The 25692-nt window shown below is 35.2% G+C and overlaps 2 protein-coding genes across 6 annotated transcripts in view; one reads left to right on the forward strand and one right to left on the reverse strand.

Annotated features, from left to right (window-relative positions):
* The window catches only part of LOC150095027 (uncharacterized), a 152891-nt gene that overhangs the window by 85635 nt on the left and 41564 nt on the right, over positions 1–25692 (reverse strand). The window lies entirely within an intron of this gene.
* LOC150095029 (uncharacterized) overlaps positions 1–25692 on the forward strand; it is a 60075-nt gene that overhangs the window by 20609 nt on the left and 13774 nt on the right. Inside the window, exon 1 of one of the 5 annotated variants that reach the window (XM_090410927.1) lies at positions 12975–13199. The exons of 3 other annotated variants lie outside the window; for them this stretch is intronic. The gene's annotated coding sequence lies outside the window, so the exon portion shown is untranslated. Of the gene's footprint in view, positions 1–12974; positions 13200–25692 lie in introns of those variants that run through there. One more of the 5 variants, XM_090410930.1, reaches the window with a different exon arrangement.

Raw genomic sequence — 25692 nt, forward strand, 5'->3', positions numbered from 1 at the left:
CAGGCCAGTCTCTTCCATATCTTTCAATAAAAAAAGGGGGGAGGGATGAGAAATCTCATTAAGTTTCTTTGACTGGGGTCGAAGGTCGGAAAACTAAGACCTTTTATGCAGTACGACAGGGACATGTGGTATATGTACGATAATAAATTGCAGCAGAAGACTCGTTTAGAATGTCAATGCACCAGACCTTGATAAACCGGAAGAAAACTCTCCACCCACGTTAAGTTATTTACCATGTAATAATAAATGGTGTTATTTTACTAAATCATAAAGTAGAAGAAAGTGTAACTAAAGATTAAGCTATTCACCATCTTTTGCTAATGCTTGAAATGAGCAAACAAGTCCTTTTCAAAATTGACGCATATTTATGTAAAATAAAATAAATAAATAAAATGGAAAAATTGCGAGAAACAGGGAACCTACGGTTAATATTCCCAGGCCAACACGGTTGAAAATAATACTTTCATAATACTCTGAAAATTGATTGGAGAGAATCATAAAAACATCTGCATTTGGCCTAAGTCAGTTGACCCCCTTTGGTTGAAAAGATCCGAGTTCGAATCTTGTCTACGACGTGAGAAATCTTTTTCAGACCTTGTCAATCAAATAGTGAGTTAGGCGGTTTCATACAGAAAGATCTTTTTTTTTTTTTTTCCCCTCGGAAACTCGGGTTCCGCCCCCCCCCCCCGAAAACAGGTAAACTGTCCCTGTAAACACACAATTCTCCAGACAGACTTGTAAAATACTTACCCCTTAGACTTAGAGGAATGGCAAGCCAGCTGTATTAAACTGCCTAAATCCCTTGAGCAGGAAACTCAACCTGCCTTGGACGAATAATGAATGAAAAAAAAAAAAAAAAAATGTCAGTCACTGCAAATGAACGTAGATCATTTACGTTTATTGTATATATATTTTATACGTTACGCATTGTAATTTCTAACATATAATTTTTGTATCACTTTGTCAAATTTTGTTACTTAAAAGGGTCCAATTTGTGCCAAAATTGAGATGACTCAAATTGGTCGAGGCATCATCCGTTGCCACTTTGCATTAAAATCCAGTCAGAAGAAGATGAGTTGTATCCTTGTGGACAAAATGAATCGATTAAAAGTTGGAGCATTTTGTAAAACACATCTGCGTTCTAAACGAATTTATCGTCTATTAATTGCATGCTTTTTTTTTTTTTTTTTTTGCCGAGTTGCGTCTTCAGCATGAATCTCGTGATTTTAGAAATAAAAACTGGCATCTCTGTATGAGATCTGCGAATTCATCGTTAGTTAAAAGAAGTTGTTATAATGTCCTCCTATTATAATAGGATATTCTCTTTTCTGTCATATTCTATCCATTTTTACGTCGCCCGAACCAGATTTTTATAATACTGGTAACTAGAACGCCACCCACTACGACGTTACTATTTTTTAAATATTTTTTTTTTTTTGCTATCGGCAAGAATTTACTTCCTTACCCTTGTTCAAAACAACTGTAGGCAGATCTAATTAAGCGAACTCATGCCGTCTATTTATAACTGTGCTGCCATACTAATAGCGATATCTTCGCTATGAGCTGCGTAAATATGTAGTGTGTGTCTGCTATACTGCAAAAGCAGGCTCTTAGTGCGATTTCCATTACTAGTAGAAATAAAGTTGATAACTGTCCACAGCCATTTAATGCTTAATTCCCTTTAACCTTCGTGTTGTTTTATTTATTAATGCAGCAATACGTAAATATTTTGCTGCACCGTAATAAATGGGAAGGTCAACTTTTACAGTTTTTCAGTGCCAAAGACACTGAGAAACTGAAGGATAATGTTATTCACTGGTTAAGCGAAAAAAAAGTAAACTAACTTGGTAAAAAAATGGACCGCAGGGTTTTTTCAACTGAATGTTAGCTAGCCGATCTCATAAGAAGGTAGCAGAGCTTCTCCGGAAACTAGGGTTAATCATTCCCATACAAGTAAGGGAATACACTAGTTAACACAACAACAATATTGTTAGTGAAGTGGAGTAGGATTAAATAAATCGGGCGATGATTTATGATTCTCCTGGAGGTATAACATAATAATACGTAATATCATTCGTTATTCTTAACGTCTTTTTCCGTCATTTGGATGATATTTTGTTAATGAATTGTAGCAAATTAAAGTTTTTTTTAATTAGTCATTTAATCTTCAGAAAATAATTACTGAAAGAATTTATTTACAGAAACGATTCTGGGTTATTATTTTGATAATTTGGTAGTCGTTTGTAAGAAGTAGTAATTTTTAGGCCCAACCCTTCACTTCATCGCTTATATTTCTTCAACAACGAATAACAATGTGACCTAGTTTATTCCTGTGTCGCCGGTGCTGTTTGTGTTAATATTACCAGAGGTACTGCTGTTCGTATAATCCAAAATAAGTCCTGAGCACGCCCTGCATCTATAAAGTAGTAGTTAGGCGTTGCCTAGTTGGTCTCTCTCTCTCTCTCTCTCTAGTTCTGCTTAAAATTGTGATAGTCGTTATACTGTATTTCATGTAATCCTTTTCTATGGAATTCTTTTGTCCAGTTCTTTCTGAAAAGTTGGTACTTAAACTCACTATGTAAGTAACTTTTGTTATTTAGTCATTTTCTTTGGGCTGGACTAGTTGAGTAAACGTTAGCGCATGCTTTGCGACCCGCCTTAAGTATTAACTTGTGAAACATCATTTGATAACATTGAAAATGCAGAATTTTTATTATTACTGAGATGAATTTATTCTCCCAAGTATTCTTCTTAATCGTAATTAAAATAATTATGCGTATATTAGTAATTAGGTAATGTACAGTTATGATAAATACTAATATGTGCACGTGCAATATTGTCGTGCATTTGCTTGAAATTCTCGAAAACTGCAAAAAAAAAAAAAAATCTCTTAAAACATTATTTATACTTACTTTTGCTTCCCCAAAGTTCAGAAATACGATCCCCCCCCCAAAAAAAATTAATACTATCCCACACAAATTTTGCTTTTACAGGATTAAAACATGAAGTTAAAGTATTGATTTGTGCATCACAAACAGCAATCTTTGCCAGTTTGGTGAAATAGATCTGATGTAAAGCAAAGAGATGAAGGCTCTTGGGGAAGAGGGATCTTCACAAATCAGAAAGAAATTTGTCAATTTTCTTAGGAGAGAAACCATTATCTCTTTGCCTTACATCAGCTCTATTTCACCAAACTGGCAAAGATTCTCAAGAAGTTTAACTTCAAAACTTGCTTCACTACGCTTCCAAAACTTCGTTCAATACTTAGCAAACCTAAAGAGAAACATATTCCAACTCAGTTTCCAGGAGTGTACAAGATTTTATGTGATTGTGGAAAGCCATACTATGGCCAGACTGCTAAATCCATCCTTCTACGTTTGGAAGAACACCGTAGAAATATCTCCTATAACAGGACTCTCTTTTCAGCTAGCTCAGACGAATGCCGCCAACACATTGTGAACGGGACTCAAACTTCTAACATCCATGTGTGCTATGATGAACTCGAGAGAAAGATTGTCGAATCTAGGGAAATTTCTTTAGATTCCTTTCATATCAACAACAGCCTGAGTCCAATTTCTCTGACGCACACGTTGCCTCTGTTCAGTACTGGCGCACTCGCGACAGCGCGTAGTATTCGTTTGTTTGGAACTCAAGCTCGCATTTTGTTTTCAAACACGCTACTGTCTTTTTGTACTTGTTCTGTTATTACAATTTTAAGTCTGTAATTCTTTATATATTTCTTTTGATTGTGATACCTGAAGATGTTGATCAATTCAACGAAACTAGTGTACTAGTAGTATCTTTTCAAATATATCATGTCATCTTTTTATCTCTCGGTATCCAGTCATTTAAAGCTTTTATATATAAATGAGATTTTTTTGTATCAGATAGGCTACCAGGATATTTAATCATTAAACAATTTCTAGCTTTAGAGTTATCAACGGAAGCTGCATTTCCACTAAGCTGTGTTTTTATCTTTTAACTGAATCCTAAAATTATTATCGGTTCGAATGCTTTCAGTGATAAGCGAGAAAACATACGAAAACAGAAAATACCATTGATTGTAAACAATGCACATTCTTCCTCCAACGTAGGCATTTGTCGAAGACAAATTACTTATTTCCAAATAACTTTGATTTTTAATTATTATACATATAACGACTAAAAGAATGGTGTTTATTAAATATTCTAAGTAATGTATAATTATTATATTTGTAAACGATGAACCAGCTATCTGTGATCGCTAAGGATGGAGATTGGATGCCCTTCAGTCTGTAAAAAAGTTAGTTATGGCTAAACAACGGCTTCCCCCACTCTCTTTGGGAAATAAAAGGCCTTAGCTGGTTTATTTTATTTTTTAAACGCAAAAAAGGACGCGTCATCAGTAATCATATGGGTTCCAAAACTATCAGTCCCGTTCATCATCAATGTGAAATATATACCAGAATATAGGCATGTTACGTATTGGAAAACTATACAATGAATTATTTGACGATTAGAACTTTAAAGGTGTTTAAACTTCTGTCAGTATAATTTCAGAGGTGACGATTATATAGTATTATACGACTGAGGGAACGGAAATTGAGTATAATAGTTCGAGTAAAATAGTCCCAATATTGTATAATTAAAGTACTTTATTTCTACTTTTATTAATTTTTATTAAACTCAGTTATAATGAACTAGTGGCTTAAAACGGGACGTCTAAAGATGTTTTAGAAAATAATGAAAGGGATGGAGACGATGCAGCGATCCAACTGAATCAGGCAAGTGTGAAGACAAGATTAGCAATCCGCGTGAAAGATGTAATGAAGGTTATATTCAGTTCAAATAGTCGTACATTGGTGATGTAGCGGAACTTATTTCGCTATGCGTGATTTGTTGTGAGAATTACGAATGACAGTACGAAACCATTCAACTTTACACGCCATTTTTGAAAGAAAGCATAAAGAATTTCATGTAAAACCAGTAGAATTCTTCGAAAACAAGCGCAAGAATCTGCAACAATCCCAGAGTAAAGCTTGGTGATACGGGAAGATGGAAAGCTTTGGAAGCTTCTTATAGTCTGTCATAATTTAATAGCAAGTATTTCCAAATAATGCTGTTAATCGTAGAATTTTAGATATGGCTAAAAAACATAAAGCAGCAATTATTGTCATGAGCTTAACAAAATGGCAACTACCACGAGCAGATGAATATAGCAATATTGTGGATTCTGCTGGTCTTACGGTATTTGTCAGTTATGGGCTAAATGAAGGAGTTCAAGATGATTTGTTATTGTCAGCTTGTGCCAACACAACCAGGGAAGTTGGTTTGGAGTAATTGTTTTTAGAAACAACAGCATTGATTGGAAACGATGTATTAAAATAAATGCGAAGGCACCACAGCCATGGCTGGTTCTAAGAAAGAAGTCCAAATCCAGCATAATCGAAAAGCTACTTCAAGAACTATGGTATATACGGAAAGCATTTGCCATTCGATGCATTAATACTTTATTTTAAATAAAGTTTTTTGTTTGAGGCTATGAGCATAACAAATTTCGTGACAGGAATTAAAAAAAAAAATTAGAAAAATGAGAAATTGTATATAGAAGTATTCAATTCAATAGAAGTCTTCTCAAAATACGATACATTCATTAGTAAATCCATTTTAAAAAAATGGTAGCTTCGATATCTTCTTTAGAAACACTATTTACTATTGACCGTTAGGTGCTGCAGCGTATAGGCACCACCATTGTTTGGACTATCAGCACAAATAATAAATCCCATTTCAACCATCTTATTCGGCGATGTAAGTTCACACGATTCGTCCACCAAAAAAAATATAAAATACATGTATCATTGTATTGTCATGATAACAAACACCAAGAAGCGGTATCCCCCCATTCATTGGTTTTTCACGACGACATCCGTTAGATACACCTGGCATTTTCTGTAATGCACGTGCCGGAAATCGCATAGAAACGTTACGTGACCGTATGAGTACCGGAAACTCCTTGTGTGTATGTGAGAACCTCTGAATAAATATGAAGTTGTAATTGCCAAAGAAACGCAATAATGTATGATATTTTAAAAGTTGAAAACCAGGTGGCTTCAGAACAAACGTTTTGGGAGACCATCTGCAAACAGGAAGTGGATCCAGACTTTTTTTTCACAATTTATATTTTCTTTGCCTTCTGATTTTTCTCTGATCGGTACTACCTTTTTGTTTTGGATCTACCACCTGCAGTCTTTGATTTAGCAGTTTACAACTATGAAGGACGGAAAGCAATGCCACCTTGTAGCTTTATTAGTAAACTTTTCATTAATATTTGCTAAAGTTTTTCGTTAGTTTCCACTTCCCATGATAATCCTTTAACCTAGAGCAGTGATTTTCAACCTTTTCCATAATACGGTACACCTAGACTAATTATTAAAATTCTGCGGCACACTAAAAATATATTCTTTTTAATTTTTTTTTTTTTTTGATGATCTGGCAAAAAAAAAAGGCATAATTTTGGTTGATTTATACACACAAGAAGAGGGAAGACCAGACACTAATAAATAAATGAGCAAATTACGACATTATTTCTTTCAATTAATTTGTTTTCATAAATCTCGCGGTACACCGGTTGAAAATCGCTGATCTAGAGGATTAAAGTTATAGCGACTTTAATGACGTCATTCGGTATGGTTGTCTTCTATGTACTTAAATTGGAAAACTTGATTACTAAAATATGAACACTGACTGCTGCCGAAGAAATTTTTTATCCTATTAACTTGGCTTTGTTAGGAGAAGGGGAAGGTCTAGTTCCTTCCCTCCTAACAAATAGGATCTGAAATCCGATCCAAGTGACATGCGATAAAACAACTGGGCTGTGGAAACGTATATCTTAAAGTTTAGCGGAAACGTAAAACGTTTTATTAAATCTTCACAAAGAACCAGTAACTAATTTGAATATTATCTATTACTGGACTTATGGTTCTTTTGTTTTATTTTGTTGATTCAGTACTTCTAAAATTCAAATTTGATAATAGCGCAGCGCAATTGGAAGAATAGCGGGACACGGCGTCCTTCGATTAGAAAAGATCTAAGTTTGATTGTTATGACGAGAGGAATCTTTAAATGGGCTTTTTCAATTTGAAGGTGAGTTGCCGATCTCATACGCAGGTAGTTGTTTTTATCGGAAACTCGAGTTTTTCATGCCGCATACGGACAAATCGACCAAGATAATACACGCAATTTACAGACAAAAAAAAATACTATTGTTGATTGGTGGTGGGCAGTAATTAGCGTTGTGGTGTATAATTGGAGGATTTAATAGTGGACAGTATGTTTTATATAGCTGGAAGATTAAATAGAGAAGACGTGAGATGGTGTTGAGTACAGCACCCTCCCACGGTGACTACTTGTAGGTATCGCGTAATAATAATTATCATCAAATTGCAATTGACAATTTGCAATTGGATTCCTTTATGGCCTTGTCTCTTCAGTAATTCGATATACTAATGAGGCGAAAAGACATATAGGTCATGATCAGACTGTAGTATATGTGAAATTTTTTTAAATGATTTCATTGAGATTTCGGTCAGCCATTTCGTCAAATACCGCCTACGAACCATACCATTATTTATATATATTTATTTAACGATCTCCCCATTTTCCGGAGTGGATCTTCAATTTCCTGTTTACTTCCTTATCCAAGTCCTTCACCTCTCGATCTGTTTACAGAGGTATGGATGCAAAAGTCGTTCACTGCTGTGTTTTAAGGAAGGGAGGATATGTACTTAAGATGTCAACGATGCATGAAAATACCAAGTAAGAACCTTCCTCATATTCATTTTGACATATATTTATATATCAAAATAGTAACTCAGTATAGAAATGTTATCAACAGTTGCTAAACTTTGCTGCCTTAAAAAAAAAAATCGCGCCTGCATATGGAATATAAAATCATGTTTGTGTTTTCGATTTTTAATTTTTTTTTTTTTTTTTCCTCGTTTATTTCCAACGTCGTATAATAGAGGTCACCACCTCATTTGCTAAGCAAGTCGTACCGAGAAAGCTAGATGGTAATTTGATCTTGTACTATATATGTAAATTAAAGGTTACACCGTTCAATGAACGATTGCTATTATATGATAATAAAGCTAAATGCATACTCAGTCACCACACCTCCGTATCGAACTCCACATCTTTCACTGCCAATAGAAATCATAACTTATAAAAAAGCTAAAATTACAAATATAACAACAATCTGAATTATTTTCGAGTAGAAACGTGTAGAAATAACGATTTAACAAATTTCGAACCTAATTTTTTTTCTGTGCCTAAAATGCAACCTGAACGATATAAATTAATGCAATTGAGTAAAATCGAAAGTTGTTTTAAAATGTTACAATGACAACCCCCAACTAATGGATGAGTTAGTAAGTGTGCCACTTACTCACCCAGAAACTCGGGTTTTTCGTCCCTCAGAACAGGCAAACCGACCCGTGAACACATGGATTACAGTCATAAAATATTTAATCGCTCTTAGGAGGGTTCAACCCGTCCTAAGGGACGATGGAGGAAAGGGGAAAACCCAATACAAAATAAATAAATTTATTGATAATACATCATTACACATTCTTGATTATCTGAGTTAGTCCAGAATGGAGAGAAGAAACGTCTGTAGATTATTATTGTCATTGGTTCCCGCATATCAGGAATCCATGCGTCCAAATTATGTTTTTATTCATTGATTTATTTTTGTTGGCCTACTTTCCTAGAGGAAAAGGCTTCTCAGATCGCCATGTTCTTTACGTGTCCCACCTACTTTCCATTTGTTTATCGTACCTGCATTTCACGGAATTTTACATGGAAAAAAGTATTCCACCAAAAGCTAACAGTAATTTTCATTGAAGGATTAACCGTCTAAATTACATAATTTATTGATGTAAATCTGATTAACGCGATAGTGCTTCTTGCGTACCAGTGGCTGACACGAAACTCTCCGTGTCATCTTGCGGGAACTGTAATAATGCATCCATGTTTACTGATCCACCTTCACTTTTGTTCGTCCTTTATATGTTATAGTTTATATATATTTATCTTTTGCTATTTAACCGAAACATTTATTTTATTTTAAAGTAAATATAGGCAAAACTTTCTAATACGTAGAGAACTTTATAGAATGACTACACTCTCATATTTTATGCGACCTCCTATTCTTCGGACATTTTAAATGATCCGTATGAGATTGATACGGACAAGCTTTAATTAGTATTTTTTCCTATAATATTAATAATTTGTGTGCATATGAAAGATGAGTTTATGATCTTGTTGTACAGTTATTTTTGACATCCTTTTAAAATTGATCTTAAGTATAATCTAATGTCAAACAAATGTTAATGAGTCTCCATGACTCAGTCGGTTTCATTAAAGTCCTTTTTATTATGGTTTTTCATTTATAAGTTGAATTCTTGTGAAATAGGTGTCATATTACGTTGTGTCAGCTTGAAACAGCTGGTTAGATACAGCTTTGAGCAGGGGGGGGGGATGAGGCAACGAAGGCCCATAAATAATATCAACGAGAACAAAAAAGTCATTAAGAGAATAACAACCACCGTAATTCCCCCATTCGAGGTACAGCAGTAAAGTTATTCCGCAAGTCCGGACGCTAGACAGTTTGGACCAAGCGCAATGCTAACGAAACAGGAGGCTTTCCGACCAACAAATATCTGTACTGTCGCGTACTCTGACAGATCATCACTAGAGGGAGTCAGAGTGCTGCAGTATGCCTGAAATAGTTTCCAAATCGTACATGGACCTGAGACTGAGTTCATTCTCCCTTTTAATCACCCCTCCCCATTGCATGCCCTACTGTTTGTCTTCCTCCCTGTCAATCATGAATGACACATAAAAAAACACAGTAATTTTGCCAGTTAAAAAAAATCTCTCGCAGAAAAACAATACATTATATAAATATCCAACCACAAAATTATTTTTTAAAAAAAAACAGCTAAATTCCAACAAAAAAAAAAGCATTAGTTTTCACTTTTAATTCAAAGTTCGTAACTCAGTCTGTGTTCTCATTTCCACCAATCAAGCTGGAACAACTGCTCAGGTAGTTCGTTGTTAGGAAATATCTACCAATCAGAATACTAATTGATCGTCATCCTTTTTTTTTTTTAATCGGCATAGGAAAGTAGTACTTTTATTAGGCACTACCTTTTTTTATCTTGTGCACTTTTTTGCTTATGATTATTCTCCTACAAAGAGGAAGTTTTGTTTTTTTTCCTTCCTCTCAAAAACTAGAATTTTATATCCGTAAAACCACGCAAAACGACTAGAGAACATAACACAATTAACAGAACATAATCCACTGGCATCATCGTCTTACTTGCTTTGTTCATAATTCCAAATAACCCAACCCAGTACGATTCAATCCTACACATAAATGACCTTTCTCGCTAAGCTGAAATCCTACCCATGGTTTGTCGATGCAAATACTCTGTTCATCATTTTCATTCCATTAAATTTTTCATAACCGATACTTGAAATGCTGATCTCCTTGCTATTCTCCAGTGGAGCAAAAAAAAAACCTTTTTGAATTTCAATGCTACCAAATCGCAGTCCTACCTCATTTCTTGCAAGAAATATCTCGCGTCACTTTCCCTTACCTTTTTTATAATACTCAGATCTCCAAAGATGAGATTTCTCTTCTTGGTCTGACTGACATCTGTAGCCATTCTTGGCACAAACACATCGCATGGCCTTCTCGGTTTCTAAAAAATATAGTTTTTTTTTTTTTTTTTTTTTTTTTTTTTTTTTTTTTCGTTCAGTGTAAATCTCACTCTATCCACTCATCAATATGATCCTACTTTTCTCGGCACTATATAAATCTCGGATTCTCTCAGCCTGTTCTTATAGTGTATAACAGTTGAGTGATGCAACACAACTTCCGGTTAATACGATATAGTTCTCTCTCTATCTCTCGCATGCGCGCGCACACACACACACACACAAACACAAACTAGTCACTTTCTAAAAGACGTAACATTTCTGCTTTATTCATGACTTTTGTGTAAGTATTTTCATGGTCACTGTTCAACTGAAGTGGCCACTATCATGCCTTCACTTTCCTTTTAAGCATGTAAGAACATGACCAGATGCCGGTCCATTTTGCTTTCTAGCTACTAATCCTGCCAAACCAACTTCTCGTCTTCATTCCACCCATTTCTTTCTTTGGAACAACCTCCATCACACTCGTTTCTACAAAAACTTCAATTTCCAGCCAAATCAAGAACTTCTTTTCTCCTTGGCTACTTATTGACATATTTCAATGTGTCACCGATTTCGCAATCTCTCGTACGTAGTTGATATGTAGTAAACTATTACGAAGAAATTTGGAATTTTGTTAAATTGATGCACTTCGTTATGTCAGTAACGGATCTAATGGTCATGTGGAAAGAATATTTTCATGTCATAATGTGCAAACCGATATATTATTGGAAACAGATACAACTTAAGAATATGCAAATTTTGTGACCTATAAAGGAGGAGTTCCACGTTTTTAAAATCAGAAGCAGAGCAGTACTAGCCGAATTCAAAACGCGGGTTCTCAGCAAATATTTTTGTCAATAATAGTGTATGAATACTGAACTCTAAATATCCAATTAAAGCGTTTAAAATGCGTTCTCGAAACCTTTTGATTGCACTTTGTTATAAGCTGACTGTTCAAGAGCCCGCAAGAGTCTTATAATAGCTGATCGGATCTGTTAATCTAATCTAATTCCCAACAACTGACCCATTTCCCTGCTTACACGCACACACAAAGTCCTAATCACATGCAGTCACCACAACTTTCCTTTTTTAATTTTCAGTAACCAGTATATAGCGTAAACCAATCTGAATATCCATGCAAAACATAGTTTTTTTTTAAAGTATTAAATATTTTTAATTTTAAAATTATTAATATTTCTTCATTAGGTAACTGAAGGTACAGTAGTGTTTGCCGCGATGTGTGTGTGGTGTAGAATCTAAGAATCATCTTTTTGAGCTTTATTGATATGACATTCATCAAGGAAGTGCTTCAAAACTGCATTCCCATAAAAGAAGGTCAAAGCGCATTAAATAAAAGCGAGTAGACGTGTATTCTTTGCAGCTGCTGAATATTAATGTAACGGGCAGCCATTATTTTATAACCTCCAGTAATGAAATCCAGCAGGGAAATGTGACAGGCAGCCCAGTTGTTAGGTCATGTACTACTGACCTCCATATGCCGGATCTTGAGAAAATTTAAAGGAAAGAAACCAAGACAGACGCTCAGCAAACCCTTTTTTGATATAGAACACCTCTTTAGGAAGAATAAGGTCAGGATAGCTGCCGCCAAACGACTGACACATGTTTTGCAACTATGACCTTGATGGCAAATACGCTGAAAAAGCAAAGCATTCGTTGTTGATGTTGACAAAGAATCGTTTGATTTTTTTTGAAAGAAGAAATTTTGTTTTTGTAGTGAATTATTTGTCGGTTTCATAGAAAAAAGACCGGAACTAATCGAAGAATGTTTGTGCTTTTAATATGTTGTATTTCATAAATTCTACTTCCGCTTTCATCGTTCTGGAATTGAGCCAAGTTAGTATTTGTTCTTAGAATAGTTATGGAAAAGCATCTCTTTTCTTTTCTTTGTTGTATACGTTTTAAGAATTTTGATCGGATCTAATGACCCAAAGAAATGAGTCTCATTCCAACACATTAAATAAATGTCAGTAGTGAAGCTTGGTATGAGGCTCAATTATTTGCAGTTGTTTTATTTACAAAAAGAATAAAGATAAATAAAGCTCTTGGAAATTACTTTTGAACCCGATTGGTTTCGAGCAGGAGATTAATATCGTTACGTCTCGCTGACGCACTCTCCTAAATGTTGTTTATCGGTCACAGACTGCAGCGATAAATATGCTGCAAAACAGTCGACTGGTGGAGCGTCAATAAGTTGATTCTTAGAAAGATAAAAATCTACGTACGCGCGTTTGGTGCTGTACGTGAGGAAAAAATCGTCTTAGATCAACTTTTGTTGTTGTTTTTTTTTTTCGCACCGTTTAAATGGCAGTATGAAGTGGATAAGAACGAAGTAATAAATTCGTTGAGTTTGGCACGCAGAAACGTTCCTTTATAGATTTATGAAGATAAGAGCTTAAAAAAAATCAACGCTAAATTCGAGTGTTATTGGACAAAAGGTAAGTTGGTCAATTCCATTTATTCTGATATGCGAAATATGTACGGTTAGCCTTGTTTGAATTAATAAAATTTAGTTCGTAAAATCGTAACGCATTCTCTGAAACAACATTACTGTATATGGTGATTTTTGTTTTGATAAACTGAAAGTAACATCTTAGTTGAACTGACCTAGCCGATGTTTCTAGCAACCTTGAGATTGCCAGGGCACTTGTATTTGGACTCGCCACTGGAACTTTTTTTTTAAAAAAAAGTTGGCATTTGATCACTCAATTAGTAGGTAGTTAGTCGGTGCGGTTAGCCTAGTGGCTATGCGGTTCGCAACCATATGCCTGGGGAAGGAGTGTCCTAGGTTCGATTCCCGTCGACGACGTGAGGAGCTTAACGATCTTCTTCAGCCATAGCCAAGTTAGCCGGTCTTGGGCGTGGACAGAAGCGCTTTTCCCCAAGTTTATCTGGGGGTTTTCATCCCGCAAGCAGGCAAACCGGCCCCGTGAACACACACGGATACAGTCAGGAATACTTAAGACAATCCCTCCAGCCATAGGTCTCTGAATTGTCAGCTATGCCGGTCCCGAGCCGGGATAAAAATAGGGGGGGGGGATTGAGGTGGTGCTGTACCTCTCCGTAAAAGGGGCTCACGGCCGTTGAATCACCATATGAAATGAAGTAGGTAGTTTATTTAATATTCTTGAGAAAACACTCTGCTCCATTGTAATCTGTTGTAAGATTTTCTCGTTTTTGAATTAACACATTTAATCTCTTTTGTAAACACTTTTGACATTACAAAGAACAATGTCAAAAGTGGTATTAAAAACCCGCTTACCATTTCTCTGCAAGACTAAAAACCCAAGTTACTCGCGCCAAAGATCGGCTAAAAATATAAGGTCCGGAGAAAGTCCCTCTAGTCCAGGGGTCGCCAAAGTTATTTGCCCGTCGACCCCTTCAAGAGTTTCTTGACTTGTTATCGGCCCCCTATATTTTACTATTACGTAATTATAATAGGACAAGCAAAAAAAGACGCTTATGTGAGTTTTTAGATTGTTTGTTTGTTTATTGTATGTATTATATTACTATTACTATCACTGGTGTTACTAGTAATATTAATAAACTACTGGTATTACTACCAGCGCTGCTCAACTCTTCAACATAGAGAAGTTTAGTTCGTGAATGAATAACGATTGAATTATAATATGTATGTTGATGAATTTTAGAACATTAACACTCACTTGTATCTCGATGCGCAAAAATGAGACTGGGATCGAATACTTGTATCAGTAAATAAGAACCACGCACGTGTTGCAATCTCGCTCCCACTGCGCCGGCCGGCAGGAACCACCAACATCCGTTTATTGGTAAATACATCATTTTGGCCTACTTGATTGGCCTCAGTAACTATTTTCATGACCTTACATCTTACAAGTCCTATTCATGGACCTGTAAGATGGAGATAATGATCCCACGATTCACTCTTAATTGCGTTGTCATTACCTCCATGTCTTTTGTCATGGAGGTAATCCAAGTTAACCGAATTAAATATTACCCATACAATGATGTCTTATATTTTTCTGTCGGCCCCTGAGCCCAAATCAACCCCTAACAATGTCATATTGACCCCTTTGGCGACCACTGCTCTAGTCAGTGAGAAGTAGGGATCCCATTTTTTGAAAACAAAAAACTGGGACACAATAAATTTTGTAGAATTAAGGGTTAAGAGAAATAAATTTTATTCGTTAACATTATGTATTTTAAAATAAAAAAATTAAATATTTATTAGAATATGATTTATTAATGTACTTACATAATAAATTAATTACATTTATTAACATTTATTATGTATAAATGTAATTAAGGCTCCATGGCCAATGTTAAATTCTTCATGGCACACGCTACATTTCACTCTTGAGCTATCATCGCAACACTGCTTTTTGTTATGAAAATGAAAGGAAAAAGATCCTTCAATTTTTCATTGAAATTACACTTTCTTTTGGGGATTTTGTGACAAACGGTATAACTTGATTAATTTAAAAAAATACAATATTCACAATTAATACGAGAATGCAAGAATACGAAATGAACAGTTCAAAACTAGGTTATATCACATACCCTGTAGCGATATAAAAACAATTTAGCGCCTGACGCGTGAAGCTTAGTTCGCATGGAGAACATTCAACCAATGAGAAACATTTCGGACCGTCGGATATCGTACGCTATGCGACTAAGCTTGAGACAAAAGATTGCTCAAAATTTACGGTCGACTAGACGAAATAGATGCCGTGGTTTGCGATTAATTAAACGTACAGTTGGGCGACTGTCTCCCTCATTCTGACATTCTTTTCTCCGGATGAATGAAATGTATGGAACTAAATCGTTTTCCCAAAATTCTAACATTCTGGTAATTCACCGAACTACAAAATAAATGTCTGTGCTTTTTGTTTTGTAAACATACATTTTTAAAAGCACCCAAAAATATTACGACTTGTACTTATTAGAAATGTTAATATTTTTATATTCTAAAAAATCCGGGACTGTCCCGGGCAAACCGGGACGTGGGATCCCTAGACTGAGAAGACTCGAACCTGTAAGTCTTTCGTTTTTCTTCTGTAAATCTAGCAGCATGGAAAGTTACCTTAAATTTACACATATACACCGTCAACTGTTTATTTAAAAAGTAAACTTTAGGATATATTCATTCACCTAAAATTGTAAACCTAATACTTTTCCAGCATCAAGCAAGTTAACGCCAAAAGTTGTTTATGTGTATGCATTATAGAGGAAATTACTTACACAAAATTTTTTTCTCTGCGTCATAATGTTTATTTCCCTCCTTATCTAAATGCCAAACGCCGAGAGAGTTTAAAATAACGTTCTCTTTAATGTTATTTTTAACATTCTATGTCCATAGCAGGAAGTTGTAAGCACGTCTAAAAGGATTAAAAACAGCTTTAGGAATTCTATGACAAATAACAGACTATGTTCTTAACACCATCGCAATTTCCTCAATATATTTTACATCACTAAAATTTAACACCTTCCTGACATAAACGAGTTTATACCGAGCGATTAGCATACATCGTCTGCTTCATGTTATCCGGAAAATCGTACTCTACCAAAAATGTTGTTTGCTTTGTACTGAAATGCATGTTTTTTTTTTTTCCTTAATTTTCATGAGCGACCTCTCAAGAGAATATTAAAAATAACACCTGGAATCGAATGAGGAAAACTTAAAAATATAGCGTGCTATGGACCTAGAGGAAACTTTCTTTTAAGAGAAAGTCGTTGAACTTTTACTAGTAATCATCCTCTCATTTGTATAGTGGCGTCCACTGAAAAGCTGTCAGTTATTATAAAGATTACTGGTCATTCCTCTCTTCTATTGAAGTTTTGATACCGTTTCTTATGATGGCCTGGTTTATATAAAGATGGGTTCACAAGTCTGTTCAGTGATGCGTGCTCACTGGCTCTGTCCTGATGTCAGGATTAATAATAGAAGTTTATGTTTGTGGACGCTCAAGCGTACATTTCGTGCCGACTTTTGTGTAGGATTGCCGTGAAAAGATAAGACTTACATTCCTTACGTTTCACCACTTCTCCTATTTACACCAAGAGAGAGAGACATTGGATTATTTCAATACAGTATCTCTAAGATTTAGAAACTTTCAACAGCGGAAATAATTGACATAGTTTTGTTGAAATCAGCGCCCTCATTATATTTACAGAAAGTCTTTTTGTAGTGACTTGACTTAATCGTATTCTTTTCTCTCTCTCTCTCTTTTTTTTTTTTTTTTTTTTTTTTTTTTTTTTTTTTTTTTTTTATAGCTGTGTTTCTCAACAGGGAGAAGTTCGGATTGGGTTAAGAAGGTTTCTATTTTGTAAAATTTGCCCTTTTCTTCTCTTTAGATAAGGAAAGAGTAAGGCTATGAGTACTTATTATTTTTAGTTTGTAAGACTGAGAAAGGTTAATACCTGTTTATAATAAAGCTTTATAAATAGTACAAAAATTGTATGTGATTTAGGTTAATTCTCAAAACGGCATAATACAAATTTGTTATATTATACCATATTTAAAAAATAGAGGTCAAATATAATCTTATTCAAATAAGGCTAACTTTTAGACTCGTAGTCTTGGCCAGTCATCATCACTCTAGATAAATTTCAGGTCTATTGTTCCCCCCCCTCCCCTCCAAGAGAGAGGTATTTGTATTTTTAATAAATAAAAAAAAATAATAAAAACATTTATCAGAACTGGGGAAAAAACAAAAGTACCTGTAGTAGTTTTGAAATCAGTACTTGGAGATAAATTTTACTGCTTGACTTATTTAAACATGGGATGCAGTTAAAAACCATCATCAAATGGCTAACATGTACCCTCAGGAGGTGTACAGGCTATTGTGATACTGCCATTGATGCCGCCTATTCACTGCCCTAATCTTTTCTAAGAATCCTCATATTCGCGATGTGATCAAGTATTTTTATTTCTAACCCAACTCTCAGATCCATAAGCTAAAATTGGTTTAAACACTGTCTTGTATACAGCTAATTTAGTGTTTTGGCTAATTTCTCTCTCATTCCATATAAATTTATTCAGTTGATTTCCTACCACACCAGCTTTGCTAATTCTGTGTCTATTTCCATGTTTAATTTGCCATTTTCACTAAAAATTGTGTTTTAAATAAACATACCTCCTTGTTTTTAGTATTTCTGCCTATTTTCATACCAAATTTATTACAGCAGTTATTCCATTTAGTCAGGGAATCCTGCAAACTTGTACTGGATTTTATAGCATCTGCATAAAATAAAGAGCTAAGATCGACATCTCCAGTTCCGATGCCAGGTTCATACCACTTTCCTTCATAATGTGATCCATACAGATAATGTGCACCCTTGTCGCACACCTGACTTAACGTGAAACCATCTTCCTGTACCTCCTTCAATTCTAATTGCTGACTTGCAACTCAAATATCGACTATGTATTTGCTTGATATTATGTCCCATTTCACCTTTATATAACTGTTGAAAAGTTAATGACTTACATTTCAAAGTACTTTGTCCAGATGTAGTAGTAATAAAAGAGGAAAGGCGTAATTCGTGACTAGATGTATATAATGTTTTTAATTCCATCATGTTGAACCAGAAATACGAATACACACGAGTCATGGTGAACTCAAATACATCTTAAGTTTAGCTATGATATATTATAAGTAAGTTCAGCGGAACCGGTAATCAAAATCACTAACAAATGGAGAATTATGACAACTTATACCAATTGTTTTAAGTAGTTAAACTGCATTCCAGGCAGCTCATGCTGAAGGTCACATATGTAGTCGCTTTCGAAATTTGAAGTTTCTCAACACACTCGATTTGCCTGCGTGATTGAGAAATCGTCGTTTCATTGTCTTTACGTGCGCGCGCACACACACACACACCAGGTTTTAAATTAGATTTGAAATTTTTTTTTAGACTTGTTATTAAGTAGCAGTAGCGTCGACAGGGTGTAGCATAGAAGCAGCCTGCCTCACGGCGCAGCTTAATAAGGGCGCTCGTTCAGCCATATTGTGGTAGGTGCCGTCGCTACGCTGTTGTTAGCGTAGCAAGTGCGGAAAGAAGTTTTTCCAAGCTTAAATTGATTAAAAATCATTTGCGAACAGCAATGACCCAAGAAAGATTGGTTGTCTAGTAACTATAAATCGACAGAGGCGGACATAGCTTATAATTTAAATTTAGAAGAGCTTACAAACAGTGTTATTGTGCGATATCCCCCTAGAGCAAACATTTAATTAATATTATTATGTACTCGTTTTGCATTAATATTTCTCTTGTGATAAAAACAAAATAGCAATTGGAGATTTTCTTATATTTTTGTCTTATAATTCATCAGGGACGATATTTAATTGTTTGCCTCAGGGCGCGAGCTAATCTGGCGACTAATGATCAAAAACAATTCCTGTTAAGTAGAATTCTTTTTGAATCATTTTAGCAACTTTCTTCAAGAAGAATTTCGTTTTAAGAAGAAAATCTGTACTTTTGTGATATTGTTTTGCACACCACAACCAGACACAATGCAGCCCTAATAGACTTCGGTTACTATGAGCAGAAAAATGCTGCCATTTTTTGTGCCTCAACGATGTCTTGAAAAACATGACATCTAAAACTTTTAGACGGTTATCTGTGGAAGCATCACCCATGACAGCACTTTGGAGCATTCACTTTTTTTTTTTTTTAACTACGTCATAATCTTGGAAATAAGGTCAAGTTTAATTTCATTTCCCCAGCGGATGACCTTTAACATTGTTCATGTTCCGTAGTGTGGTAAATAGTTGTAGCACCAAAGCACTTATTTTGTCACTGTCAACGTTCTTTTTAACTCCCTTGAGATAATACCAGAAAGTAGCCTCATAATTGATTTTTAGTGTATTCTCCAGACCATGACGCTTCACGTCAGATACTATTCAATGAAGAATAATAAAGGATTTGTACAAAACTTATCCTCTGGTTTTGCCTTAATGCAGCTGTAAATTTGTATTTTTGGCGTGCGTTATAACATTCGTATTTTGCAAACGCAAAACTTTATAAACCTACACTTACTCTACAGTAGTGGTTATGATTCACCACTAGAAACAAAGAATTTAATTAACGTTGAGCCTGACGAATGTAAACTATAATTTTCAAAACAGATAACAATGCCGCTTTCAAATATATTGAGCCATAAATATCAGAAATGTTTACTACTGACACAGTAATTTACCCGATCTTTGACGCGAAGAGATTCCAAAATCCATCTAGTATTTATGACTACGATGTGGTATTCCGTTACTTATTAATATCCGAAATCACTTAAGTTCATTACTACAATATGCCTTTTGTTCCGTTTATTTTAGCTTATTGCAATGACATTTACACCTACGTAAAGTTTGAGAACGTATCGCACATCTAAAGGTTACCTAACTAGAGACCGTGGCATGGTATTTTTTTTCCAAGCCACTCCAGGAAACAGTGTGTGGCCTCATTTCATATAATGTTTCAATGCCTTTTTTTTGCAAATATAGTACGTTCATTCATCGAGAACGCTTTAAAAAAAAAAAAGTAAATTTGAAACTGAATTCTGAATGTGTAGTCTCTCTCCTGCATGTGTTTGATATGTTTAGGAGGAAGTGATAGTGGAAGTTTTTTTACGTGAATCCTATCCAGGAAAGATTGTCATCTGTTATATATTAATTAGCATCATGGATGGACTAAGAACTGGATAATCCAAAAATTCTGCTCTAGAGACCTAACATAAAAGATTTTCAAGTCACTTTATGCCTCCAATAAACAAGTTGGTCTCACCTGGGATGATCAAATTTATCTCCCACCTAAAAATATTTACAAACATTCATGCTATTGCAAGATTCGAATCCATAGCCTTGGAGAGTGGATATGTTATCCATCAGCCAATCCAGTAGCGCAGAAACATTTGACATTAAGGCAATTGTCAAGGGCTCCAGTGGCAGGATATTTCACCAATTATCGAAATTGTCAAACTAAAAAAGATGCGTAGCTATAAATTTGACAAGAGCGCCAAAACCCTTAGCTAACCTGAACTATGTCAGGTTAGCTAAAGGACACTGCGATACACTCCTGAGCCAACAAGGTCGGACATAGTCGGACCCACGGACATATCAGCTGTAAAAGACATACGTGAGGGGGACTGGGAATAGTCATTGATCACTTCTTTTCAGACAGAAGTGATCAATGATCATTCTATCAAAGCCGTAGTCTATGATAGAATGATTTATTTACACAGAAAATAGTTAAAAGAAAACCTCTAGAGTAAAGAAAAGGCCTAGCTATTTGGGGGGATCTATAAGTGTGTATCATGCCTATCAATTAGAAAGGCATGCTATCTTACATAGCACACTTACTCGCTAGAGAAAGCCGATATTTTTTAGATCTGAGTATTATGAGAAATGCATTGTTGACAATGTTGTTAAATCGGAAAGAATGTCTTCTGTTTTCTTGCGAAAAAATGAATTTCAGAAGCTGCGAAGCTGCTTGACAGTTTTATCTAAGTTAATAACATCACATAACTCTTTCACTATACGCCACTTATGTCGGCACAAAACAGAAAACTGTCCATGCAGTAGGCAATGAAAAAAAAAGAGTGTGAAGAAAAGAACCCATCCGGTGTTGTGGGAAACACTGCCAACCGTAGTAAGATCTGTTGAAACATGTTTTCTTGGGTACATATTTGGTCTCTGATACAAACGACTGTTTGACTTCAGCATCCCACGAAAACGTCTGGGAGTCGGTATGAAATGATGAACACAATATGCATATGGAGTATGTCACTTCACGTGCCATCCACTCTACCAATACTTCGTCACTCATGGAAAATATAACCCAGAATAATATTCAACAGGGAAGACTGTTAACAGAGTCATTAAGTTCTGAATTTCTAATTGATCGGAATTTTCCTTGAATTTTATTTTTCAAATCATGGAAAATAAAAAAATTTTATTATAAGCAAACTTGTTTCTAGAACACCTTGAAGAAAAAATATTCACTTTTGAACCCAAACCAAATATTTGGTTAAGATATGTCGACGACGTATTTGCAGTCTGGGATCATCCCGAACATGAATTACAACTGTTTCTAGATAAAATTTAACCTTCTTCATCATCGCATCAACTTTACGTTAGAAAAAGAATCTCCACAGGGTATCTCCTTTTTGGATTTACACATCCAAAGAAAAGAAGACGGTTCCATCGCCACGTCTGTCTTTCGCAAGCCTACATTCTCAGGTCGCTACATTCACAATTCTTCCGCTCATCATCCATCTCAGAAATCTAGCATTATTAAATCACTAGTTTCCAGAGCACACAAATTCTACTCCTCTGAAGAATCTTTAAACCAAGAATTAGAAGTAATCAGAAATACAGCCATCCTAAATGGATATAATCCGAAAACAACTCAAAAAATCATCAGTCACTTCTCCACACATCAAACCAGACAGGAAGAAGTCCATAGGATTCCCATACCTTACATCAAAGGCATCTCCGAACGTCTTTCTAAAATTATGAAGAAATACAATTTTGCCACTACTTACAAACCTATCAACCAAATTTACAACTTGTTACCTTCTCCTAAGGACAAACTCTCACCTTTGATGTTGCCTGGCGTTTATGAAATTCCATGCTCATGCAAATTGTCTTACTTTGGACAGACAGATAGGTCTGTTCAGAAACGCGTCTCGGAACATCAAGACCACATTCGTCTTTTTAAACCGCAGAAATCTGGCCTCTCTCAACACGGAATTGAAAATCCACACCATAGGATCCATTGGGAAAAGTCTAAACTTTTGCATAGATCTTTATATAAACATGAATGTTTATACAAAGAAAGTTCTGAAGCCCTACTACACACAGACCAAACTTAAACCGCAACGACGTTCTTACTATTCCAAAAGTATGGGAAATTGTCGTACAAAATTGTGTTAAATAATTATTTATTTTATTTTATTTTATTTTTTTGTAACACGTTACACACGTTTAATGAGTTTCTATTGTAATCATGCGCCCTAACTGTATGCTATTCCTATTATTGTTTTAAACTACTGTACTGATGATGTCCTAAGATACTTAAGATGAAATATTTTACAATTAAATAATTTTCACTGTGGTTAATACGTGTTTCTTTTAATTAAATACCACGGATTGCAATTTTCTTTTCAGATGTTTCCCAAATTAATTGATGTTTAATATGAGTATGTAGGTATCTGTCGGAAATTAAGCTTTTAACTCAGAAAATCGACCGTAGAACTTTTCGCTGTTTCAGACAATAGTATGAGTTTAAGATCATGAGATGGTGGCGATGATCTTCTCCATTATCTTCCTGACACCTTGAAGATCATCGGTATCTATGATCTCTGCTACGGGAGTACGATTTTGTGTGTCTAAAAGAGAGTTCCACCGATTTAATCCCTTTGGAATTGGTTGGTTTATTGACACAATTGGGGAATAAAAGACAGTAGGGTATGTACATAAGTGTGCGCATAGATTCCATTCACGAAAGATTTAGAACTTATCGTACATTAGTGTAGCTGAACTTTTCAAAATCACTTAGACTTCAAACAAGGTGGCCTCACATGAATCATTTATGAATTAAAATTTGCCTACTAGCCAGTTCTGTATATTGGCATAAACTAGATCGGAAATCTCATGTGCTTACATTTGCGGGTCACACAAATTTTCGAAGATTTTGCTTTGGCAATTTTAGGTACGTTTTCTCGCTATGCACCACTGAGTTTGCAGCATATTTTCCATAACTCTCTGCCTAAACAACTGACAACTTTTTTTTTTTGCTTCATGCTGAGATTGAGTCTGCTTTCCCATTGTCCATCTTAGTAGTGTGTGTGTGTGTGGGTGGGTGGAGGGACTGCACTTTAATCTCTACCCTTCAACCATTCTCGGTTGGGTGAACGTATCTTCAGCTCCCTTCAGTATAGCTTTCCGTGTTATTGGTGCACACAAACCTCCTCACTAGATAAGATGATAGTGTTTAAATTACTATACATATGAATAATGAAAATAACGACTTTATTACATATTTTAATGCGTAGATCCGGTTTCATATATTTCAAAAGCGCTGTGGTATGCTAAGTCTTTATTTGAATTGGCAGTTGAAAAAAATATAAGGGGACTAGAGGCCAACATTAAAAAAAAAAAGCTATAGGTTTTTCCATATCGTGTTTTTTTGACTCTTAAGTTGATACGTTTATTTCTTCTTTTTTGTCGTTTTTTATCGACAAAAACTGCAAGCAAAACAATCGTTTATAGTTATTTGCTTTGTTTTCGAAACCTTTAGCTAAAAAACAAACTTGATGTCGCAATTTTTCTAAATTTTCAAATTCTTAACGTGAATCTCTGTTCGAAAATTAGCGCTGAAGATGAGCTTGAAATACTTCTCAGCGGGAAAATCTGGTTCGGATATATTGTCTGGAATTTGCGACATAAAGTGAGAAAAACAAATCATTAGATTGTAAAACTGTCTATTTTTTAGTAATTCAGTTAGGAAATTGACCGATGCCGAGAATTTTTATCTCTACATTCACACACGTAATGAGAAAGAAAGGATGAACTTTGCGTCAGATATCTAAAAAAAGAGCAACCAAAACAGCAATAATAAAATCTATAGTTATTTATTTTCGGTTCTCATCACAGTGCAATTCCTCGTTCGTCCGGCTAATCTTTAAGTAGGGCCATTTAGTGTTAGACCGGATGAAAATTCTTGAGCTTGCACACTGAGGGATAAAAGCTAAACAGGATATTTTGTAGATTGAAGGGACAGTGGGACAGATTGTTAAAAAAAAAAAAAAAAGAAGAAGAACCTTAGATTTAGTGTTTTTCTTTCTACGATTTGAAAAGAAGTTTTATGGAGAATGATACACTCTGAAAAAAAATATGTAATTTTGTTTATTCAAAAATTTTCATTAATAAAATGTTTAATCAAAGGTGTAATACTTTTATGACACTCCTATAAAGTTTCAGCTTATAGGTACATGAGTTGCACACTCTAAATTTAGGACACTGAAAAGCAAAGCCCCAAGTTTGATTTTGTTGGCATTTGTCCAGTTTGTGACAGCGAACTCATTGCATATCGCTTGCATTTTTAGATCAGTGTTGCCCGAAGCGACTTCCGGAATGTTAGTAGGTAGCAAAGATATATAATAGTGTAGCATAAAGGATATAATATGATATGATGCTTAAAAGCTCTGGAATTAAATTACTTTTGTAATTTAGAAGTTATTCAAAAATAAAGCAATATATAAATCAAGTGCATATTATCAAATGCTGTATGCAGGGCCGTTCCGTAGGTTTGCGCAGCCTGGGTGCGTCCCCCCTTCCATTAAAAACTAAAAGATCCCGAAATACAATAATACGTTACGAATCATTTTATTATATTATACTGCACATTAAGAGGAATATATACTGAAATAAATTTTATGAACGTGTTCGATTATACCGTCCCTAAATTGTGCTCCCCCCCCGGGGCACAATTTAGGGACGGTATAAAGGGTGCAATTAACCCCCCCCCCCGGGTTAAATGCACCCTTTGTACCCTGGTGGAACGGGCCTGGCTGTATGTATACTATATAAACATTTAAGAGCCGCCGAATTTCTTAATGGACAATCCCCCTAAATTCTAGACTTTTACTGATAAATCTTAACTTAAAATAATTCCATAATTCATAAATGAAAAACAGATTAGTTATCCAGTATCGTAATTTTACAAATTTTCTTGTTTATAATGACGTTTTAGTTTTCGTGTTATTTTAAAGCAGTAACAATAAATTATTTATTAAAATTGTGACTACAGTTTTATCATCAAATTCCTGACAGGTACCCTCAAGGGGTGTACAGGATATGATAGTACTACATGAGAAATGTACACCATTACTAACTTTCTATCGTGTCTGCGCGGTTAGCCTAGTGGCTATGCGCTTCGCAACCATATGCC

The sequence above is a fragment of the Typopeltis vanoorti genome, chromosome 21, assembly GCF_054136105.1.
Source record: "Typopeltis vanoorti isolate ZY-2024b chromosome 21, IOZ_Tvanoo_1.0, whole genome shotgun sequence".
In the NCBI taxonomy this organism is placed as follows: Eukaryota; Metazoa; Arthropoda; class Arachnida; order Uropygi; family Thelyphonidae; genus Typopeltis; species Typopeltis vanoorti.